Here is a 15,822-nt window from a genome sequence, read left to right on the forward strand (position 1 = left end):
ACAGCTTTATTTGCGCCAGGGGCAGAAAACCACACACGACCTCAGTATCCTCAGTCAGAACACACCAATAATGGGACCGCCTTTCGCTTTTAAAACAAATGTGTCTCTCCCTGCTCTGCATGGTTGCACCTGCCATAACATGTGTGACTTTCGTAAAGAGGAGAGAGAGAAAGGGCGCGCTCAGGACCTTGGGCAGGCCTCCTGTGGCCTGTCCCTTCTGGGGGGGCACAACAGGCAAAAAAACAGAAACGAAAAACCAAATGTGTCCGAGTGAGCTGAAGATGCTCAGACTTCGCTGCCTAACAAAAGAGGCAGCTCTGGAGAGCTGTGCTCCTCAGGGCCCGTGACCGGGAGGCACAGGGAGAGCCCGCGGGAGCTTCCTTGTACAGCCATACCCTCACCAGGCTGTGAACGGCCACGATTTTGAGAAGGAGGGTGTTTGGGGTACAAAGCAAAATAAATGCTTGGTTGGCATGAATACTGAAAGTACCACAGACTGCCAAAAGTACAGACCAGTCTGTCTTGGAAGAAGTATGCCCAGATGGGTCCGTAGAGGCAAGGACGGCGAGACTTCATCGTACATACTCTGGAAATGACGTCATGCTTGGGGAAGAGGAAGGCTCTCAGGAGACGGAGGGACACAGTGGGTGCAACCCGGGCGAGCATCAGCACAGTGGGCACAGGCCCGGTAGTGCTCTGTCCCGCTGTGCACAGAGTCCCTGGGAGGTGGGACGAACTCGATGGCACACAACAACACAACACATGTGTTCTGCTGTCTGAATAGAAAGACCTCGTGGGCTAAACTGTCTAAAAAATGATCCCTACAATTTCCATGGACTCGATCCAGTTTCCTCCTCTCTCCTTCCCCACTGCCAGCCTCACTTTGTTCCGGTTTACAAACATGCGGGCCACAATATGGGGGGATAGGGGGTGTTGATCTCTCTGGGCTATAACTCGAGAGGCTTCCAAAGTGAGCTACCAGTTCCCAGGAGCTAGGGAGCCCTGGTAGTGTAGTAGGTTAATGTTAGGGTGCGAACCGGAAAGTTCAGCAGTTCGAAACTACCAGTGGCTCCACCAGAGAGAGATGAGGCTTTCTGCTCTCGTGAAGATTTAGAACCTTGGAAACCCATTGGGGCAGTTCTACCCTCTCTTCTGGGGTCACTGTAAATCAGAATCAACCAGCCTTGTGGGAAGCTTTGGACTGCTAACCACAGGTCCATGGTTCAAAACCACCTGCTCTCCTAAAGGAGAATGATAAGGCTCTCTGTTCCCATAAAGAGTTACAGTCCTGGGGCCCTATCTAGGCTCTTGAGGTCGGATGGACTCTAGGTGAGTGGGTTGGGGGAGGGAAAGAAGATGAGGACAGTATGTTTGGATCACACAGCAAGAGTCACATGAGGTTCGGGATGCAGGGTTTCCTAGGGACACACCCAGAAGGGGGGCAGTGGAGATCGTGTCCATGGTAACACCTGGCCCCACGGAAACCACAGGCCGCTCCGGCACCGGGGTCCATGTGGCACTTTCATGACATCGGGCAGAACACATCCACAAAATGCCAGAGAAGGATTTGTCAAAAAAAAAAGGGGGGGTGGGGCGGAGATAGCATCTTCAAGCATCACAAAATGAAATTACTACTCTAAACAGGTGAAAAGCAATACTTATTTCTGTGTTAAGATTTCAACAGGGAAATACTAATCAGCGGTGCAGATGCTAAAATGGTGGATGAAGGGCCACCTAGATGATACGTGAGTGCACGCTCCTGGGGTGTGGTCTGTCTTTTTTTTTTGTCTCCACCAGGAGTAAGATTTTCTTAAATCCCTACCACATGTTGGGCTGTAGTTGGAAATCACCAGCTTGTCCAAGGGAGACAGGTGTGGCGTCTGCTTCCTTCCAGACCGCCTGTCTCAGAGACCCACAGGAGGGGCCTGCCCGGCGCCAGTGGGTCCCGAGGACCGGGGATCAGTTCGATGGAGGTGAGCTTGAGTTTCTGGATATCAATCCCTGCGAACTTGTTGATTTCATCATATTTCTGGAAAGAAATCTTTCTAGTACTGCATCCGGAAACCCGCATACATCCTGCACCGAGCGAGCTCTAAAAGAACGACGGCAAAGTGAACACACTTTGGGTTCTTGCCACGCGGCTCGATAAATCTGCCAGTTCATGACTATGCAGAAACGAAAGTCAAGCCTGCATGGCAGAGACCTTGGGGTTAAACTTCCACTTGGAACGGCGAGGCAGTTATTCCATCCGAGGGGTGTGCCGGTGGGGCTGTCTGGGTAAAATTTAAATATGAGGGAGTGAGTGCCTTCCAGTGTGGTGCCCCACGGCCCAGGGAGACCAAACATGCTTTGGAAAGGTAGGCGTTTGGCTCCTTGGCTGTGGCTGTCCCCAAGGCTTCCCCACCGCGCCCCTGGGGAACGGTGGGGACCCATGGCTTCCTGTGCTTGAGTCAAGGAACTAGAGCGAAGCCCTTGAGTCATCCTGGGCTCCTTTTCAACCCCCGTTTCCATTGTCACTGAGGTGCACGCTAATGAAATGCATATGACCTGGCAAAGTGAACAATGGCCTCACTGTTCAGAGAAGGTAAAACACACGATTAATTTGTCAGCACGGAATGAAGACTTCGAGGACTGTCGTGTCAGCTCTCGTGCCGGCCAGCTCATGCATCGTCTTCTCTGAACCAAGTGCTTGGTGAGGATTCACGCGCAACGCAGCCATGCAGAAGTTCAGAAGCGAGCACCGGGACGAGCCACGGCAAGGACTTTGCACTCACCTCCTCTGCGCCCGGTGGGAAATATATCACCACAAAGCCATCAGGTCGAGGGAAAGGCTTGGCCAAGGTTTCCACCCAAGGACGCCGCCCTGGTGATCTCGCACCAGCCAGGCGCACAGCTGTTGGCAGGCTCGATCCAAGCAGACACAAGGATCAAACGGAAAACAGGAGCTGGCCTTTGAGTGACCTCGTGGTGCCCTTGGGCCCGTCGGCATACAACCGTGCCACGAGGGGGTTTCCTTGGCCATTTTTTTTAGAAGTTGATCTCCAGGCCTTTCTTCTGAGGTGCAGAAGGACAGCAATAAAAAAAGAGGAAGCCTGTCAAGGGAATGGATTGACGCAGGGGCTGCAGCTGTGGGCTGCAACGGAAGGGGCGGTGAGGATGGCGCCAGACTGGGCAGCGTCTCCCTCTGTGGTGCATGGGGTCGCGGGGCGTCGGAGTCCATCTGACAGCATCGACCGCTGCCGCCGCCGCCACAATGGACGAAACATTTCCTTCAGAACTGTCCAGCCTCTCTGGATTGCCCATCAGAAACATGTATTTCCCAAGCCCATTTTCTCTCTCCCTACCTCCACCCTCGCACAGCCTTGGCCCCGGCCAGGAAGACAGCCATGGACGTTTAAACGCTGCTGAGGTGCAAACCACGGGTTCATAAAGTAATTCCACCCAATTCTCAAGCTTCCAGAGCTGTGACCCACAGAACCGCTGGAAACCTGGCACAGACTCTTCTACTTCAGCTCTGGGAGTTCTTTAACCGGAGCGTGAGCACCTCCCTTCCTGTGAGCTGACGCTGGGAGAGAACTAGGATGAAAGTTGTCCTTCAAATCACAACAACAATATCTTAATGAGGAGAATGGAGATTAAGTCATTTGATCTCACAGTCCTAGAGTTTGGGTGTTTGTTTGACGAATATTCTGATCATTTATGAGACATGGGATTCAACATGCAATTACGGTTTCCTTTCCCATTTTCTAATCAATTGGGGCAAACAGACACCTTGTTGGCAGAAGGAAAAATGTCTACTTTATGAACTAAGGGATGGCCATTGCCTCTCCTTGAATTTCTAGAAACAGTGGTGTCTGCAAGGTCAGCAGTTCGAAACCATCAGTCACTCCCAGGGAGAAAGATGAGGCTGTCGCTTCCTTTGAGGAATTACAGCATTGGAAAACCACAGGAGTAGTTCTACTCTGCCCTGTGCTCAGCTGCCCTCCAGGCAGCCTCTGGGCCACAGTGTCCCTGTGTCCTGCTGGACAAACACTGCCTTGTCCCCATGCCCTGCACTCTCCCCAAGATCGACAGCAGATCATACCGCGGTGATTCATTGGGTTTTCATGAGTTGATTTTTGGAAGCAGGTTTCTGGCCTGTCTTCCGAGTCTAATGTAACCTGTTCAGCATCCGTAGTGGCGCCCAGGCATCTGCTAGCTGAGCGGGAGCTGCCCCCTGCATGGAATTAGATAGAGGGCTCTCCCACTGAATTACCACTGTCCCCTTCACCATGAAAGGACCCCATAGAACCCCCTTCAAAACACCTCTCTGCTTCCTCGGCCTACACGGACCAATGACACTCCTTGTCCTGTTTAAGACTTAATAAACGTTCTCTCTTTCCTACTAAATAAATGAATAAATAAAGTTTATAAACAAATACCATTCTTTTCGTTCCATGTGTTTATGGTGGTGTAGCTGTTAAGTACTGGGCTGCTAACTGCAAGGGAGGGAGGGTGAAACCACCAGCCGTTCCATGGAGAATGATGAGGCTGTCTGTTCCTGTAAAGAGTTACAGTCTCAGAAACCCACGGGGGCAGTTATACCCTGTCCGAAAGGGACACCGTGGGGTCAGAATTAACTCAATGGCCCTGGGTTTGGAGTTGTAGATGAATAGTCAAGGACAAAGTCCCATTCACCTTCCAACACCTGGTCAGCTTGTGTGTCTATCTCCGTAGCCAGTCATAGGTTATTGTTACTACCGTGACAGCATTATGATGATGATGAATAAGCCGTGCTGTTGTTGTATGTAACACTGTTAGCAGAGAGGCAATCATTTGCTTCTGTTGCCTTTAAAAAGAGAGAGAGAGAACGAAGTTCAAGGACGAAAAAGAGAGAGAGAGAACAAAGTTCAAGGACGAAAAACAGACAAACTGCACTCCTTGACGAAGTGCAGATCCATTAGGGAGCTGCACATGAAAATGTCGCATGCTGAACGCCATGGGGGTAAAACCCCCCAATTCTATCGCTGTCTCACTGGATCTGCAGCCAGCCGGTCCCGGCCAGCCAGATGGGTCTGTTTATACAGACCGCTGCTCAGGTGAAGGTCAGGCTGCTCACTGCTCCAGGGGGGGTGAGCCCACGGGGAACCACCCCTCGGAGAGTTGGGTTTCTTGAAAAGCAATATTTTGACAATCGGTGACACCTGCCATCCTGGCCCATATGGTCGGTACTATTTCAAGGGAAGTGACATCCCATCGCCTGCCTTCGCGGCAGCTCATGGAGTTGTTGGGCTTCCCACCCCGCCCCCCAAATAGCGAAGGAAGGCGAGGAGAAGTCACCTCTCCGATCCAAATGAAGGAAATGTCTTTTCAAATGTCCTCACACCCTTGCCCAAGAAAGGGCAGCTCCCAGAACTGGCGCAGCTTCCCTGGTGACATGGGGAGCAGCAGAAGCATCTCCCCCATGGAGTCCATCGTGGGCGTGGTGGAAGAAGCTGGCTTCCCTGCTCATGCTCAGGGCTCCTGCCCCAGGCACCTCCCTGCAGGGACCAGGACCCCACACAAAGGTTACTCTTGGTTAAGCTCTGCTGGGGGCTTACGGATACATGGACAGCATCCAGACATCTCATTAAACTGCTAGGTTGATTCTGAGTCAGGGCAGTGCTGGGGTAGCAGAGCAGACCTGGGCACCCGAGGATTCTCAAGGCTGTGGGCTTTGTGGGTAGACTGCCAGACCTTTTCTCCAGGGCACCTCTTGGTGGGTTTAAGCCACCCATCTTTGGGTGCGTAATGGTCCAGCGCTTAACCAGTAGCACCACACAGACGCCCCAGTTGTTGCCAGACACTGTTGAGTCTATGCTGGTCCATAGTGTGACCCTATCACAGCGCAGGCGAGAACACCAAGTGTAACGTGGCGGCCAAATGAACAAACGAGTCTGTCTTGGGAGAACGACAGCCAGGATGCTCCATAGAGCAAAGATGGAGAGAGTTCGTCTCAGTACTTTGGACGTGTTGTCAGGGGAGACCCGTCCCTGGAGGACAACTGCTTGGTCGAGGAGAGGGGCGGCAAGAAAAGCCCTGACGTGATGGATGGACACCATGGCGGAGGACCCCGTGGCGTTTCCTTCTGCTGTGCAGAGGGTCCCTGTGGGTTGGAAGGGAGTGGAATTGGCCCAGAAGGTTGCCTGGGTGGTCTTCTTTACAGGAACACACCACCTCGTCCTTTCTCCTCTGAGTCACGGGGTGGGTTCAAATCACTTGCCTTTTGGTTAGTCCCGAGGATTTAACGGCTGTACCCACACTCTTCTGACAGCAGCCCAAACTAAACCAGACTCCTGCTATGGGGTCAATGCTGACTCAGGGATCCCCTGTGGGTCCCCATAGGTTTCTGAGACCATGACGATTCACGGGAGTAGAAAGCCCAGTCTTTCTCCCGGGGAACTGCTGGTGGTTTCAAACTGTTGACCACCAGGAGCCCCTCCTAGAAGGGCCTGAGGATTTCCAGGGAAGGACTTCGGGTAAACTTCAGGCCCTCACCCATTCACTCGCACCTCACTCACGCGCCTTTGTTCCTACGCCCAGGAAGACGGAAACTTACCATCAATCAATAAATCACCAAACACTCAAGTGGCATCTCTGACCCTCCCCCCAAAGCCCCTGACAAGACGGAAAGACGTGCAAATATTTTGAGAGAACTTGTTTACTTGCCCGGCAATGCCTTCCGTTCAATTTAGTCCCCGAATCAGAATAACCCAGACAGATGGCTCCCGCTAGCTTAACAACACACACGCACATGCACACACACACAAAGCTAAATTTTCCAATAACACAGCCTTCTGTTAGGTGTGACTGGCTTCGCGAGCGCTGAACTCGGCTGTGGGCTGGTGACCAGTTCTCACTTTCTAGCCGCAGAATTCGCACCCCTTGGGACCGTATGCTCAGAATCCCAGAGCAGGGAGGCGGGAGGAGAGAACTATTGTCAATTCAGATGACAAAAGTCCTTGATACCCAGCCGTCCCCTCCCAGGACAGCCCATGCATGTCCTACACACAAGGCAATGTCGCAGGTTTCAAGGGCTGCCCTGTGGAGAGAAAGGGGCCCCCTCTCCAGAACAGAATCCACTCCTCTCGGATGCTGTAATTTACAACCCTAATGGACACACTGAGTTTCTTTGGGAGAACCACAGTTGATACCCACTCGGCGCTCGCTGTTATTAAAAAGACTAATGAGAGTGTTTCCAAGAGCAAAGACAAGATGTATTGGATTCCCCCCGGCACCCCGCACAGCGCAGAGGCTTCTCTGGGCCTCCCAGTGCCCAGTGGAGAGCCATCTCTCGGCTCAGATGTGCCGGGCGGGGTGGGAGCTGGGGCTCAGATTTTCAATAACAAATCTGTCACTCCGATTTTAATTAAATGGCTGGGAGCCGCTCCATCCAGGATGGCAGGGTGACGGCTGAGTTCAGAGATCAGAGAGATGATGCTAGACTTGGAACATTCTTCGATACAAGTACATATTTCAGAGGTTCGGGAGGCCTGGATCCTGACGACCCCTTCCCCCTCAGAGGAGGGGGCCACCACCTGCTGATTGGACGGGCAGACCCACGGACAGCAGCAGGCATCCCCACTTCCTCACCGGCTGCTGCACCCAGCTGGTTAGGAGGCCTACTTTCACACCGTGCAGCACTGAAAGGCTGCTAACTTTTAATTGTCAGCAGAAAACAGAAATGTTTCATGACAGCAAAAGACCAGTGGACCCCAAGGAGGGAAGGGGAGCGCCACCAGCCAGTCAGAACCTCACAGACAAATGGTAGCCCCTGTGGAGGCGGCCAGAGCCCTGGTGGTATAGTGGCTATGCACTGGGCTTCGATCCCCATGGTTGGCAGTTCTAAACCAGAGCAGCTCCCTGGGAGAAGACTGGGCTTTCTACTCCTGTAAACAGTTTCAGACTGCTGACCTTGCAGTTGGCAACCCAATGTGTGCAACCAGTATGCCCCCAGGGCTCCTCTTTGGAGATAGGAGGAGATCAGGCAAGGACAGCTAGGGGGTTGTTCTTTAAGGAGGTACCCAACACGGCCCCCCTCCCTCTGGCTACACTGACGGCATCTGACCATTGCTCAGTAGGCCTTCTTCCCCTTGTCTTTTTCTTCTTCCTCTTCCTCCTGCCCCCTGCTTGCTCCTCTTCTCTGAGCTGCCAGTGAGTCGGATAATTAAGTGCCCCAGCAGTGACACTTGGCATTTCAATGAGTTCGCTGTCTTTACCTCACAACCCCTCCAATGGCCTCCTGCCCGCCTTGCCCGTAGGGCCCTGGCGCTCGGCTGAACTGCAGTCGCCTTTGGGGCTCTGAGCTGGATCCACTGCAGAAAGGGGAACTTGAGCAAGGGCCGGGCTCTGAGAGGAGGGGGCAGGCAGCCTGCCGTGAGTATCTCCCCCCGGCCCCTCAGGCTTTCCCCACTCCACTCCATTAACAAAGCCGTTGGTAAGACTTCAGGCTCGGTGTGGGGATGTTCTGGATGGAGAGAAGAGCCAGTGCTCCCATTTCCACCAGGTGCTGCCAGCTGACAGCGCTGGCCGGCTGGGGGCCGCGGTGAGTCGGGAAGGGACTTGCTGGCAGTGTGCTTGAGATGATTTTGAATTTCACATGAACAGGAGCATCCTTCCGACTCCAAAGTCTGCCTCTCGCTCCTCAGGCTGTAGGTTAGGACATCTTTAACTCAAAAGATGCCTCTTTTCCAAAATTATTGTGTGGGATCTCATTGAACCTTCCCTCAAAAAGCAACGTGTGTTCGAATCCTAACTACTACAATTATGGCAGGAGTCCTAGTGGTGCAGCTGGTTTAGCACTGGGCTGGAAACTGCGGTAAATGGTCAGTGGTTTGAACCCACCAAGCCCTCCTTGGGAGCAAGCTGGGGCAGCCTACTTCTGTCGAGATGGGCAGGCGTGGAAACCCTGTTGCTCTACTCTGTCCATTAGACTGGCTATGAGTAGTGGGTTGGGATTTTGAGGTTAGTGGGTGTTCATGGAGCCCTGGTGGTGCTGTAGGGTAAGTGCTGGACTGCTAACTCAAAGATCAGGCAGCGGAAGATGAGTCTGCCTGTTCCTGGAAATATGTGCAGTCCCTAAAACCCTACCAAGGACCCTGGTGGCAGAGAGGTGACCCAGTTGGGCTTCCATCTGAAAGGTCAGCAGTTTGAAAGATGACTTTCTACTCCCATAAACAGTTCACAGTCTCTGAAACTCAGAGGGGAGTAGCTCAACCCTGTCCTATAGGGTTGTTATGAATCGTCGTGGATTCAAGGGTAGTGAGTTGAGTTGAGTCAGTACATAGACCTGATGGCAGTGGGTCTAGGACCCTGGAGGTGGACATGGGCTATGCATTGGGATCCTAACCACAAGGTTTGAACCCTCCAACTTCAGGGTGTTTAGAGGGCGGGGTTACTCCTTTTAAACCAGTTCCTCAAATTGTGGTGACCCCTTAACCATAACATTATTTTCATTGCTACTTCATCACTGTCATTTTGCTACTGTGATGAATCAGGCGGCCCCTGTGAAAGGGCCGTTCGACTCCCAAGGGGGTCATGACCCACAGGGTGAGAACCGCTGGTCTAGAGGGTGGGATTAAGTCATGTAGGGTGTTTAGAACAGGGCCTGGTACCCAACGCACTCTTGAAGAAGGAGAGGTGCAGTCAGCGACAACAGTTATCATATCATCATTGATGTCCTGACGTCCTCTCACTGTGTTTACAGCTGCTCAACGCGAGGGCCATGAGCCCCTGTGGCGATAAGGAGCCCTGGTGGCCTGGTGGTTACGCTGTAGGCTGCTAGCTGCAGGGTCAGTAGTTTGACACTGTCAGTCACTCTCTTGGACAACGACTGGGCTTCCTGCTCCCTTCAAGAGTTACAGTCTTGGGCTCTCACAGGGGCAGTGCCAGCCTGTCCTATAGGGTGACTATGAGTTGGCATCGACTCGATGGCAGTGAGTTTGGTTTGGGGCACCGATGGCAGGAATGCACCCAGGATCAGGAGAGACCAAGGCCATCAAAGTGGCATGAACACGTTCAGGTGGGACCATCATGGTCAGTTCCAATCCTCTCGCTAGCTCCTTACACTACACGGAGGGAATTAAAGAAACACACACATACGCACACACACACACCACCACCGTCCATTGTTTCTGACTCAGGACAGCCCACGTGTAAAAGCACGCCTGCTCTACGGGGTCTTCTTCACCACGAGTCAGAGCAGACTTGAGGACACCCAACCACGACAACAGCTCTTTGCATAGGTCCCTCGGTCTCGAGGGGCTCTGAGACCAGAGGGCCTGGGCTCTCTTACTCTCCAGTCTTCTGGGGTGCTCTGTACCTCAGTTTCCTCATCTGTCGAGAGTTTCAAGGGCTTCTTCCATTTTAAAACTTCCGGGGGATGAGGGGCGGCGGAAATGACCATTGTAATATGAAAGGCCAAATATCATACGTTGTGGAGGCACCGTTTGTCAGGCTGGAAATGATCCCAAAGCCAAAGCCATAGAAGCCAACTTAGAATTTTCACGCCATGAAACATCCCCCAAAGTGAACCCAGCCCTGCCCATCGCAGGCAGCTGCCCAGAGCGCAAGGCCCTCCTCACTATGGGGCATGAGACCAAGAAGGGAGGCAGAAACGGACACCACGTGACAGCCCACGTCAAATGACCCTCCAATTCGGGAGAGAAAAAGCCGAGACACAGAACATCCCACTGGTCCACACGATGGTGGTGACTCCGTGCGGGCAGTCATGTCTGCACATGTTAATCTAATATGGAGCTCCCTTCGTAATGAAAACCCCAGACAAGGTCACATCCCATTTAAAAATGGCAAGTGGATGGCGAGCAGGGGAGGAAGGAGGAGAACAGAGCCTCTCTGGGGGCAATGTGTGGTAGCCCAGCACCCATGCCCTGCAATGGATTCCGTGCCCCCTGGGCGGGGCAGGGGTGGGGCTGGGGCAGGGGGTTTGCCTCTGGAGGTCCACCCACTTTAAACCTCACACCTGGCCTTGAGGCTGTATCACTGAGCCACAGACGGAGCCCAAGTATTTTCTCTAGATCCAAGGACACCCGTTTAGAAGGTTGGGAAACAAATCCCTGGCTATGGCCAGCCCCCCACCCCCCAGCCCCCACTTCCTTTGCCGACCTCCACAGGTTGCTGCTGCAGTAGTGGTCGCCCAGTTGGCTTCCGATTCATGGAGACCCTGAATGGCAGAGGGCACCCTGCTTTCAACTAGAAGGTGGAGAGGGGAAAGGAAGACCGCCAAGGAGATGGATTGGCGTGGTGTTCACTAGGGGCTCACACAGCACAGGGATTGTAAGGACAGGGCCTGGCGAGGTGGTGTTTCCTTCTGCTGTGCACGGGATCACTATGGGTCAGAACAGACACCACAGTCCCTGACAACAACAGGACGGCAACTGCCCCACTGTTTTCCTGGAGGGCACCCATAGGGAAGCTGACCGCCGGGTCTCTCTCAGTGGAGCTGCTAGGTGGCTCTGGAATGCCAACTTTCTGGGTTGCAGTGACTGCTTAACCAGTACCCTAACTGGCTTCTTTATTCTCTCACTACCATGCCTGATGCCACGGGGCCAATCCCACATCTTGGAGCCCTGTATCACACAGAGGAGAACTGATCCCCTCCCCCCAGGGTTTCTGAGGCAGACTGCTGCCTCTTTATCCCTTGGAATGAGCGGCTGTCGGCTTTGAACCACTGACCTGTCCACTAACAGCTAAGTGTCACACCACTGGGGTTCTTGACTCTCTACTTAGCACTTACATAAATCCCACTGGCCACTCTCCAACTGCTCTCCCCATTTGGGCCAACTCAAAAACCACAGAATAATACTAAGATACAAGTGTCCTTACATCATCAAAGGGCCCCCGCCCCCACCCATGAAACCAACCGCCTGGCATTGTTAAGTTTCTGCTAAAAATGAATTTATGACTTTGGAGCATTGCCCGCCCCCCACTTTTTTGTGTGTGTGTGTTTCTGCTGCAGCAGCACCAGGTCACCATCTAGACAACAGCAGGTGCCTGTCTAGGTTGTCACTCTTTCCTTTAGCACAGACTGCTTCCCTGCATGGCAAGAGTCTCCTGTCCATCTAGGGGGTCTGGGCATCACCTGCTGGTCCTTAAAGTGCATCTCCATCCACCCTCTTCTCAGTGAGGCCATTCCTGACCCAACATGTCCAGACAACCTCCCCAGCCCAGACATGCAGGCCATGGCTCTGAGTGTCAGCCCATTGAAAGGCAATGGTGCTCAATCCTGGGTGCCCTGGGAGGTGTGAGAAGCTTAGGTGCAGGCTGCTAACCAGAAGGAGGGCTGTTTGCATCCACCCACAGGGGCCTCGGGGGAAATCCTGGTGACCCACTTCCTCAACATCTGCCGGAGATAATGTTCCGGAGCACAGGGGCTCCATGCTGCCCACAGGGCCACCAGGAGTTGGGGTTGACTGCCCAGCAATGAGTTTGCTGGCTTGAGTTTTCAGATACCCACATCAATGAACAAACCCAGCGAGCCCAGCCCTCTACCGGAGGCCCAGGGTGGCCCCAGGCATGGCTGCACGAGCACAGTTCCCTCGATGGATGGTACAAATGAGAACGTGGCCACTGAGTGGACTGTGAGTTATGGTTGAGTTCTGTTTTCCTAAGGAGTATTATACAGGGTCTCACGCTCAGACTTCCTACCTGAAACGATACCCACAATCCAACTGTTTTGATTACCAATAAGAGCTGAGTCACTGCTGGGAGCCGGATGGGCCTGACTCCTTAAGCCTCGTTAGCAGGGCTACTAAGGCCAACTCTAGTTGACCCTTCCTTCGCTATTAATACAATAACCCACTTGAGGTTGTGTCTGGGATTCACCAGCGATGCTTCTATAGCTACACGCATCGTCACTTGTTTTTAAGCCCATGTTTCTAGAACAGGGTGTGTCTCTCCTCGCAGGGAACTTCACCACAAATGGTCCCTGACCTGCTGCCACTCAACAAAGCATCTAACTGGGAGAGGGCATGTGGTACCCTGGCCATCCAGCAGACACAAAGGAGACTAGGGAGGAAGCCCCTCACTCGCTCCATTCTCCACAGCCAGCTCCGGGTCCAGAAGGGCACGTGACACAGCTGGCCAGAGACATGCCTGGGGAAGCCAAGGACGGGAGCAGCTAGTCTCATCTGGCCACTCAGGCCCTGCTGCTAACAGTGTGCTAAGGACAGATGAGCTCCCAGCATCCTCTGCTCAGCTGCAAGGGAGGCCACAGAACGCCTGGGAGAGGCTTCTAGGGAGCAGACTGCTAAAGACGCTGCTTGACAAGTGGATGCAAAAGAAGCTATAAATACACCCCGCCGGCTCCCGATGCTGGAATATTCTTCCTGCATGGGATTTCTTAGTGATGCTGACAGAAAGCATCTCCGAGGTGCTCCTGGCCGGGTGGCTGTCGACAACTGCTCCCCGAAACAATCTGGTGGGGTCCTCCCCCGACCGACGCCTGCAAAGCATCTTGTTATTTTCCTTTGGGGAGTACTTGACCCATTTTCTGTTGCTTTTTTGTTGCTGAGAATATGCAGAGCCAGTCGTACATGGATTCCACAGTGTCTACCTGACAGGTCAGCGACTTTGCTCTCATCCTTCGAATTGTGTGGCCATTCTCACTCTACCATTCCGTGTGGTTCTTCCCCTGGAACAAAAAGTCACCTCCCTCCAAGCTTCCCATCCAACCTTTCAAGTTGCTGCTGCCAAAATGGTCACGTAGGGCTGTTTGTGTTTGTTCTCTAAGGAGCACAATGTTCAAAGTTGATCTTCTTTTACTAATTAGCTAAGCTCCTGTTGGGCTTCAAGAAGGACTTCAGGGGAGACTTTTTGACTCAAGGTCCAACAATTGATCTCAGCACAATCGTTTCAGGGGTTCGCCCTGCTTCAAAGGCTCCAAACATGCTGGAGTCTTGGAGGATTTCGGAGTCTGTTCCCCAGTTCACCGACCCGCCCAACTTTGATCACGATTCTTTTATAGAATTGTGTTGTGTTCGTCAAAAGGTTCAGTAACAATCATCGGGCACCATCTAGTTCTTCTGACCTCAGGGCAAAGGAGGCAGTTGTTCATGGAGGCAGTATGCCTCACATTCCATATCCTCCTCACATTCCTGGCTTTCCTTTTTCTGTTGCAAACAACTACTGGAGGCTGGATAGTAACATTCATATTTCTGCATTATCGTTCAATCTCATTGGCTATGTGAGTATTGATGTCGTTCATAGCTGTATCTCCAATTACTGTAGCACTTTCAACACAGTAGGCTCACAGTAACGACCAGTAAATGAACAGTGTTGCAAGAATCCCAGCTTTCCTGACCCCACACTCTTTCTACTGCCTCTCGTCCCACCTCCAACCACTTGGTAATTGGAAATTCTACGAAGGGCAGTTCTACTCTGCCCACGTTGGATGGCCATGAGTTGGAGTCAACTTGACGGCCACTGTTTTTTCCTCCATCTGCTTCCTGTCACACTCCAGGGATGGAACACAGGAGCTCCAGGCACCTATTGCTGTTCCCAAGGTTGAGAGACGCAATGAAAAACACCCATCTGGTTGGCGTTTTGAAGACAAAGTCAGCCAAGTTCATGTTCCATATAGACTCTGCCCTACAAAGTTGTGAAGAGCAGGGAATACTGTGTTAGGAATAACACCAGGGTGCTTTCAAAAAGTTGCTGGGAAAATGGAATGAAAAGATAATGGAATTTTCCAACAAACTTCAAAAGTCCCTTCATAAGTCTCATTGAACTTCCAATTCAAAAGATGAATCTGGAACATTATCATCAGAAGGCAAGGGCACCCAGGATAAGTATTTAAATGAAGCCGAAGTCTGAATAGATCCAGGAAGCAGATGTCAGCGATGAGCATTGTGGGCTCAGGCAAGCCTCATGAAAAGTTGTTTGGCTACAGGCTACTTTACATTAGAAACGGTTGGCCTTTAAGAGATCAAAATTGATTTGGATGCATAAGGTTTGAGTCCTTTCTTAATTCAATGCATCTTGAATTTCAAATAGGACCCGGACTTTGCCTCATAATGACTACCTCAATAGCACTTGTCTCGTTTCTCTCCAGGGTTTTCGGAGAGTGGACGGAGATGAGGCCACAGTAAAGTATCGGTTCCCTCTCCTTCTCGGGAAGCAGAACTGGGCTTCTTCGTGACATGTAAGTTGACTTAGCACTCCACCCAGGTAGTCAGAACGCCAAGCTCCGCTGTGCCACCGCGGGACAGGGGCAGGGGCCGGGGATGCTGAAGAAGAATCTTCACACAGTATTGTTGGCAGCATCGGGCAAATGCATTGTTGTCAGCTGCCAGCAAGACTGGGGGACTAATTAACCCTGAAGAGCTCTGGGAGATGATGGCCCAGTTGGGGTCCTGGGTGGTGCAAACAGTTAATGAACATGGTGGCTGACAGAAAAGTTGGAAGTTCAAGTCCACTCTGAGGCACTTGGAAGAAAGGCCCAGTGATTTACTTCCCCCCACATCAGCCATTGAAAACCCTGTGGAGCACAATTGCACAAATTGCACAAATCCAAATGCTGCAGCTGGCTCCATTGCATTGGGCCACAACAGCACTGTGGGAACAGAAGGCATGAAGCACGCCAAGTATAGGCTGTCTGTGCTCCCATGGTAGTCTGACATCGTTCACACATCTTCCCTAAGCTCTGATCCAACGAGAAATTCAACTACTGGATGAAAGGGTAGGTGTGCAGGTGATTGAGTTGGGTAGGTGAGTCAGTGGGTGGATAAATAGGTTAAGTGAGTGGATGGATGAGGGCATGGATGGATGGATGGAAGGATGGATGGA

The 15,822-nt window shown here is 52.3% G+C and overlaps 1 protein-coding gene and 1 non-coding gene across 2 annotated transcripts in view; one reads left to right on the forward strand and one right to left on the reverse strand.

Annotated features, from left to right (window-relative positions):
* GLIS3 (GLIS family zinc finger 3) overlaps positions 1–15,822 on the reverse strand; it is a 443,094-nt gene that overhangs the window by 139,272 nt on the left and 288,000 nt on the right. The gene's annotated exons all lie outside the window — the stretch shown is intronic.
* Positions 104–236, forward strand: LOC115869425. The gene has a single exon (XR_004046176.1). It is a non-coding gene; the product is annotated as a small nucleolar RNA SNORA64/SNORA10 family (small nucleolar RNA).

This window comes from Echinops telfairi, unplaced genomic scaffold (assembly GCF_000313985.2).
Source record: "Echinops telfairi isolate 266 unplaced genomic scaffold, ASM31398v2 ScPeMD7_25;HRSCAF=90, whole genome shotgun sequence".
In the NCBI taxonomy this organism is placed as follows: domain Eukaryota; kingdom Metazoa; phylum Chordata; class Mammalia; order Afrosoricida; family Tenrecidae; genus Echinops; species Echinops telfairi.